Below are 9064 nucleotides of genomic sequence, written 5' to 3' on the forward strand. Positions count from 1 at the left end.
CCTAACCCTACCTACCCTACCCAACCCTACCCTACCCGACCCTAGTTCCCCGACCCCCCCTACCCTACCCCCTACCCCTACCCTACCCCACCCTAAACTACCCCAACCTACCCTACCCCACCCTACCCCTACCCTACCCTACCCTACCCTACCCTACACTACCCTACTTCCCTAACCCTACCCTACCCCTACCCCCTACCCTACCCTACCTGCCCCTACACTACCTACCCATCATACCCTACCCTACCCTACTACCATGCACTACCTACCCTACCCTACCCCTACACTACCCTACCACATCATACCCTACCCTACCCTACCATGCACTACCACCGACAGTCCAAGTTTCAGCTAAATCGGCCCAGAAACGGCGGCTGAGATATTGCAAAACAAATTAATTGTATTTACTGGCGAATCCCCTTGGCGAGCGGTGCCTTGTGTCGGCCTTTGTTGTCAAAGGTCAATGACTGCCGGCTCTGATGCTTTCCACTCAGTTTTTTAAGCGAACAACTGAGCCTAAAGCACGTGCCCTCTGCTCGGCGCCGGTCGCGATTCTAGTGCTAACCCTATGGCGCACATGAGCACGCGCCACGGGCGCACCCCCGGCCGAATCGTGCCCAAAATTTAATACGACCTGTTGAATGACGTGACCCACGAGTGGTAAAAATTTCATCCTCCTGCGTCAATCGACGGCGCCGCAATAGGCGTTTTTGGGAGTAACGCCGGCCTGCGTAACCCCGACGGCGGCGTGGGCGGCGTGGGCGGACTTTTTAAGATTTATAATAGTAGACTAGAGGTACAGGTTTCACGCGATAACTGTATGTTTTGATATGTATGATTAACGGATGCATTAGTTTGGGTGTAAGAAAGTTGCATTTTTATTGGTATTATTTGTGTAGAACTTGGTAACTGCTTTTAATTGAACTGTAAAGTATGATGGTGATGCATGCGAGTTGTTCGAGCCCTTTGTAAGTTAGGATGTTACTCAATGCAACCCTACCCTACCCTACCCTACCCCTACACTACCCTACCCTACTCTACCCTACCCTACCCTACCCTACCTACTCCTACACTACCCTACCCTACCCTACCCTACCCTACCCTACCCTACTCCTATACTACCCTACCCTACCCTACCCTACCCTACCCTACCCTACTCCTACACTAACCTACCCTACCCCTACCCCTACCCTACCCTACCCTACCCTTACACTACCCAACCCTACCCTACCCTACCCTACTCTACCCTACCCTACCCTACCCCTACACTACCCTACCCTACCCTACCCCTATCCTACCCTACCCTACCCCTACCATATCCTACCCCTACCCTACCCTACCCCTACACTACCCTACCCTACCCTACCCTACCCGTCCCTACCCTATCCTACCCTACCCTAGTCCCTACCCTATCCTACCCTACCCCCTACCCTACCCTACCCTACTACCCTACCCTACCTTACCCTACCTTACCCTACCCTACCCTACCCTACCCTACCCTACCCTACCCTACCCTACCCTACCCTACCATAACCTACCCTACCCCTACACTATCCTATACCCTACCCTACCCTACCCTACCCTACCCTACCCCTAAACTACCCTACCCTACCCTACCCTACAATCCCCTACCCTACCCTACCCTACCCTACCCTACCCTACCCTACCCTACCCTACCCTACCCTACCCTACCCTACCCTACCCTACACTACCCTACCCTACCCTACCCTACACTACACCACCACCGACAGTCCAAGTTTCAGCTAAATCGGCCCAGAAACGGCTGAGATATTGCAAAAACAAATTAATTGTATTTACTGGCGAATCCCCTTGGCGAGCGGTGCCCTGTGTCGGCCTTCGTTGTCAAAGGTCAATGACCTGCCGGCTCTGATGCTTTTCACTCAGTTTTTTAAGCGAACAACTGAGCCTAAAGCACGTGCCCTCTGCTCGGCGCCGGTCGCGATTCTAATGCTATCCCTATGGCGCACATGAGCACGCGCCACGGGTGCACCCCCGGCCGAATCGTGCCCAAAATTTAATACGACCTGTTGAATTACGTGACCCACGAGTCGTGAAAATTTCACCCTCGTGCGTCAATCGACGGCTCTGCAATAGGCGTTTTTGGGAGTAACGCCGGCTGCGTAACCCCGACGGCGGCGGACTTTTTAAGATTTATAATAGTAGATAGTATCTGCCTACATGTATGCATTTTAGTGGTTCTTATTTTCTTTAAGGATTTCTATCTATTTTGTAGCCATTTATATATTTTACCATAAGCTTGTATGCAGGGGCGTCGACACCGGTCCGACTTTTCCGACTAGTCGGACCACTTTTTCGACTAGGCGGTGCCCTGCTGTGGCTCGCGGGGGCCCCTGCTGCAGACCGCGGGGGCCCTACTGCGGCTCGGGGGGGGGGGCCCTGCTAGAGACCGCGGGGGCCCTGCTGCGCCTCTGGGGCCCTGCTAGACACCGCGGGGCCCTCTTCTGCGGCCGCGGGGGGCCCCTGTTGGGGCTCTCGGGGGGCCCTGCTGCGGCCACGGGGCCCCTGCTGCGGCAACGGGGGCCCCCCGCTGCGGCTCGCGGGGGCCCTGCTGCGCCTTCGCGGGGCCCTTCGCGGGGGCCCCCCACCGGTGGGGGCCCCCGAGAAAAAGTCGGACCAGTTTTCCTTACGCGTCGACGCCCCTGCTTGTATGCTGATGTCATGCACCTTTTTCAGTGCCTTCTATATTTCCATTTTTATAGGGTGTTCATTTTTAGAGTAGTTACAGTTTAGCACTACTGTGCAATTTTAACATTATATGTTTGATAGATAGGTGTCTGGCGTTGGTTTGTCTGTGCAATGTCTGTCAAAAGTGTTTTGCATTTATGTATTGACGTGGATACCATAAAATCCACTTTGTGGAGGATCCTAATACATTATCTATCTATCTATCTATCTTGTCACGAAAGCCCCTTCTTTCATCCACTCTGCTAACGAGTTCTGAGCGGCCTCTCGCTGCCGACTATCGAATCCATCAGTCTTCCTCCCGAGTACATAAGACAGCCGGGAGCAAAAGGTCGGCGCTGTAAGGCCAAGGAGCCTTCCGATATCATTCTCTGGATGACGCTGCCCGTGACGAGGCATCTATCAGGAGTGCCGCGAGGTATTCTCGGCTGCAGGCGAGTCTGTACTGGTGTAGGAGTTCCCTACAGCCGCGCACACCTGCTGCGCATGTGTCGGTGCGACATTGCTTATGTATACTCGTATATCCGCGCACACACGCTGCGCATGTCTCACGTTGCTAGATAGACCGTCTAGCGCATGCGCGTAGTTTTAGTATACCGTCTAACGTCCGTGTGTGCTGTACATTAGTAAAATCTGAAATTTGTAAATACACTCTTCTACTCATCAAACCAAGGCTTTGGAGGAAGACGGAAGACGAGGAAGCGAGGGCGACATGAAGAGCCCTGGGGGCTCACCGAGTGCTCGGAAAGGAACACGTTTCCCGATCACCATGATCGGATGACTGTAAACCGGGACGACCGTCTCCCCCTTTAAGTTTACACTGGTGACCCCGACGTGATCCGGGCTACTCGTGGACCACACCATGGAGTCGAGCGAAGCCACCCGGCAGCACACCGCTCCTCCTGCAACCAGCTTCAGCTCGCCGGCACCCGAACCCGAGGCAGCAGGTCGGCTCACAGCCCTGCTAGCCACCATCGCGACCCTCATCGTCCGAGTACAGCAAATGGAGGCCACCCAGCGTCGACTCAAAGGCGCAGCATCGCAACTTGGCCGAAGCCAGCATCAACGACGCCATGAAAACCGCCCTCTAAAGCCAGCGCATCCATCAACCTACGAGATCTGCTGGTACCACCAGCGCTTCGGTGCCAGAGCGCGTCGCTGCAAAGCGCCGTGCAGTTTCTCCCACCGCAACAAAGGTCGACATCGCATCCGTCATACGCCTCGCCCATCACGCCCTCCGACGCCGACGTACCCAGACAGCTCTGTCTGCTGGTACCACCAGCGTTTCGGCAACAAGGCCCGCCGCTGCGAGCCTCCGTGCAGTCGGTCGAAAGCATCTGCCGCAACACTTCTCTTCGTGCGGAACACGAAGACTGCCAAACAGCAACGGATCGACGCTGACGCCTCACTCAGCGCATCTCCTCGCGGCAACCTACCGAAGCGACCGACGCCGACGCCAGCTCCACCCAACAAGCAGCCGGTGGCCGCCAGCGCACCAACCAGCAACATCGACCACTGCGAGCCTGCGTCTCCGGAAGAGACGCCACACCTACCTGCGCAGCAGTCTCCTGCCTCTGCGACTCTGCCACCATCAGCTGCCCGGTCGGACGGCCTGGAGCTGATGCTGCCACAAGACACGCCGCCTGCAGAACAACCATCTCCAAGAGCAGCAGCACCGGGACCAGCTCCACCGCGATCTATCTTGCGCTCTCGCACCGATCACGACGTTCGATCCCCACAGCGATCTCGACGCGTCACGTTCGCGACCCGTCTAGGGAGGGGGTAGTGTAGGAGTTCCCTACAGCCGCGCACACCTGCTGCGCATGTGTCGGTGCGACATTGCTTATGTATACTCGTATATCCGCGCACACACGCTGCGCATGTCTCACGTTGCTAGATAGACCGTCTAGCGCATGCGCGTAGTTTTAGTATACCGTCTAACGTCCGTGTGTGCTGTACATTAGTAAAATCTGAAATTTGTAAATACACTCTTCTACTCATCAAACCAAGGCTTGCTAGACTGGCAGCCCGAAGTCGTGCCCGGCGCCGGCTCAATGAACCCCCGGCCGCACGACAGCCAACTCCCGGCCCGCTCACTGCTGCCTCTGATACTGGTCTCAGGCCCAGGTAGCCTGACTGTTACGAATGCCGACGGAGGCACAGCTTTAGCCGGCCCGTCCGAACCATCACCGGGCGCCGGTTACTAGACGATACTGACGCGCTGAGGAGCACCCTGCTCGGCGGAGGGCGACAGTTTACCTCTACCGGACAGCTTGGAGCATAATACCGGGAACACCTCAACCACAGCCGTACACGGGAGCGCCCGGCGCACCCCTCTCAGACCTGATCGTCTCTCACCGAACTATGCTCCTCTCGGCGGTGGTACCGGTGGGCCGAGCCGTGGCCGGGCCGCCAGCCACTCTCCCCCGTGTCAGGGGTCAGGTCAGGGGTCCCGATGGAGCTCACTCCGCTCCGGTTTAGCCGCCCCGGCCCACCGATAGACATCTGGGCACCCCGCTCACAATGGCCGCGCTGCGCAGGCCTCCACTGCGACCGCCGCGGCGTGGCCCCATAATGGGCAGAGGATCCCGCCATGAATCCGGGCGCCGCGCCGTGTGGGACCGACCAGAGGAGGTTCGCCGCGCGCTGGGCGACGGCTTAGAGCGACATTTAAAAAAGTAGCTCGAATGTTTGAATGGACGAATTGACAGAGCCGGAGCCCAAGCTAAGAGGAGCTTGTTGCGTGGGCGAAGTGTGTCCTGCTGCTCGCTGCTCACTGCTTCCGAAATGAAGGTCAACCGGGCAAGAAAGGTGCCATGCAAGGCCTGCACGGCACCTATACGGGTCGCCGAAGGTCGACTCCTGAGGACTGCTCAATGTGGGTTGCGTCGCTGATCACTCCCTAGGCTCCCCCAGTTGACTCTGATTGGTCCAGCGGTCTGGCTCTGCAGAGCAGCAGGACATCATGGACCATGGACAATGAACTGCAGAGCGCCGACAGCCCGGGTTCCGTCGCTCGGAGCCAGGCGATGGCGATAGCTCCACCAGCGGCAGCGGGCCGCTCACCAAACTGCGCACACCGCCCCCCTCCCCTCCCATCAGCTGACTCATCGCATACCTCCGGCCGCGGGAGGGGGGGGGGGGCGGCCTTGCCGAGGCCATTAGCCCCAATCGATGAAGACGCGCCACAGTGAGCCCGGGGCAGCGCTCACCGTGACCTTCAGCAGTGAAAACGCGCACCGCTGGGCACGGGTGAGGGCGGGTTCAGCGTGACCTTCAGCAGTGAAGACCGCGGCACAGTGAGCCGGGGTGACCGGCCGGCCTCACGACATTCCACTACACAGCAGGCGAACAGGACAGCTCCTGTCCAGGCAAATAACTAGCACACAGAACCTTCAGCCCGCGATAGACATTATGATAAAACTACCACTGAAATAATGGCTACAGTTCGAAACAGATCTGGCCACTGTGCAGCGCTTCCACAGACCTCGGCCTCCGGACTGCGTGCTATCGACTCCGGGCCCCGCACCAGTGCTCAACGGCCTGGACCCACGGGCTCCGTGCCATAAGAACTGTCTCCGAGACCTGTGCTACCAACACCTCGGTCCCCTGGTTCAGTGCAACTAGTCACTACGGTCCGAGACTATTGAAAAGACATCCTCCTTCTTGCCCCTGGCGGCATTCAAGCCTCGGCCTTCGTCGCTCTAACACTTCCCTTTCGAGTTTCCCACGAACCAGTCATTTCAATACACATGAGGCGCCGAGCTGCCGCCGCCAGGGTGGCGGTCGCGGCGGAGGAGCCGTGTCGGGAAGCCACACACGGCCGCCGGCCGGCCCGGCACCGGCCTCTGTTGGTCAGCGGGCCGCTGCCACCGCCGCCGCCGGACAGCAGAGCCGAGAGGACAGCAGAGCCGATAGGACGGCGGACAGAACAGCAGACCGGACAGGACAGCAGAGACGACAGGACAGCAGAGACGACAGGACAGCAGAGACGACAGGACAGCAGAGACGACAGGACAGCAGAGACGACAGGACAGCAGAGCGGACAGCAGGCTGGACAGGACAGCAGAGCTGGACAGTAGACAGCAGACCGGACACAGGCACCGCCGGACAGTGTCATAGACACCGTCTGCGCGCCGCGCTCGGCTCCCCAAATGGCGCCCGCCCGGCTATCGCCGCCGCCATCGCCCCAGCCGCCGTCAGACGTGCCCGGAGCACAGAGTGCACCGTGCAACGTGCAATAGGCAATATGCACTGAGCACTGTGCAGTATGAGCTATGAGGCAGCGGCGGCCCGGTTCAGGGCAGCGCGGCTCTTCTCGGTCCTGGCAGAGGCCACTGACTGAGCCGGGTCCCAGTGTCGCGGCGGGACAGTGACCGGTCGGAAGGTATACATTAGAGTTGCAAAGTTTCCCTACCGCATTACCGGCATGCCGGTAATTTTTCACTACCGCAGGTTTTTTTGTGGTATCTGGCATGTCTTGCCGGTAGCATGCCGGTATTTTTGGTTTTGCACAAAAAAAAATTATTAGCATATGATTCAAACTTTGGACACTAAGAGGAAAATGTGGCATCTCTTGTAGGGGTAAACTGGAATCAACAATGCAGGTTTTTTAGTATGCCGGTAATTTGGTGGTGTTTTTGCTTTGGGCGTGGTAGCATGCCGGTATCCCCCAAAAAATTTGTGGGGCGGGGCGGTGCCGGTAGCAGCCTTTGGGGGAAACTTTGCAACTCTAGTATACATCATATGCGGCAGGGCAGCGAGCGGTCGGTATACATCGTATGCGGCCGGGCAGTGACCGGTCGGAAGGTATACATCGTATGCGGCCGGACAGTGACGGGTAGGATGTGGATATGGTGATGACTCAGTAACTGGTATACCAGCGGTCACACGTATGCCGGGCCATCTCCGAATGATGCCAGCCATGGTACCTACCTACTGGAAGCATTGTGATTGGTGAATGAGGCACTTCTGTAAGTGTTTGCCGAGGATAGATAAGGACGAAAAAGGCAGGTCACATGAGGTCATTAGGTATGCACCCTGCACTCAACACTGCTTTTCGAGACAAAAAATATTTGTGAAAGCTGGGTGGAATGAATCTCCTACCTCTTCACTTGCAGCGGTGAAATAAACTTTAACAGACTTCATGGCTCGATGAAATTAATGGTGTGAAGTGCTCTAGCGAGGAACATAGCGAAGCGATATATAAATATAACTTTTGGCATTGTTTTTACATTTTCGAGGAAAAGGTCAATGATTCTTCACGTATTATTTAACGGACTTTGTCGAAAGTTAATCACTTCATAATATCACCCCACGTATGGCATACCGTTTCAAGACGAATTCTGGCTACGAAAGCCATATGTGATCATCATGCGGTCATGTGATTACGATTTCAGCTTGTGAAAAATTGTAACGAAAACACGTCAGTGCTAAAAAGTGCACACATTAACCCTCGCCCGCACATGCCATTTTCCCATCCTAGAACGCACATGGGGGGGGGGGGGGGTGGTTGCCACCCCCCCGCGCCATTTCGTTCCTGTTGGAGATAGAGCTTAGCGGTAAAGACCAAAAAGATTCTTTGGGAAGAGACGAATCCAATGATACCCAGTTTTACCTTCTCAGGTCAGTCATTGACCTTCCAGGTCAGGTCAAACTAAAAAATGTTGCTGTTTTGGGTCACCGTTGGATATCAAGTGCGCTGCTTATCAAATACCGATGACGATGCTGTTTTCTGGTGCCAAGCCAGCTAGAACCTCTTTGTCACACTACCCGACCAGAATTTTGCTGCTGAGGTCATTTCAGGTCAAGTTAGGTCAAGGTCAATTATATGTGTTTGTATGTCTGTGTGTGTCTGTGTGTATACTGATGTGTGCACCGATTGTTTTGGGTCCATATTACATGAAATCATGATCTGAGAAGCTTTTACCAAAAATGCAGTCAAAAAACTTCACAAAAAGTAAATTCAGCTTGCCTAAAACGCAATTATCTTAGATGACCTAGGTTGACCTTGACCCTGACCTTGACCCCTGTACATCGTCGAACAACATGTTCCATGATAGGTGGGAGGTAAGACTTGCAAAAAAGGCCGAAATCAGGGTGTCAAAAGCTCACAAGGCCCATGGCAGGCGCAAGATGTTGAGAATTGGCCATTTGGGTCATGACATGACCTGAAAAACAAGGTCATATCTCCGAAACCAAAAATCACAGAAACTTGAAATTTTCAGTGGACCTCAAGAAAGGATAGAGGAGCAGCTATACGAAAAATCAGCCTTCTAGCTCTAAAAATGTTGAGTGCAGAGCAGAAAGACTACCTGGGGGGGGGGGGGGGTGGCAACCA

Source organism: Amphibalanus amphitrite, unplaced genomic scaffold (assembly GCF_019059575.1).
Source record: "Amphibalanus amphitrite isolate SeventyFive unplaced genomic scaffold, NRLGWU_Aamphi_draft 001073F_arrow, whole genome shotgun sequence".
In the NCBI taxonomy this organism is placed as follows: Eukaryota; Metazoa; Arthropoda; class Thecostraca; order Balanomorpha; family Balanidae; genus Amphibalanus; species Amphibalanus amphitrite.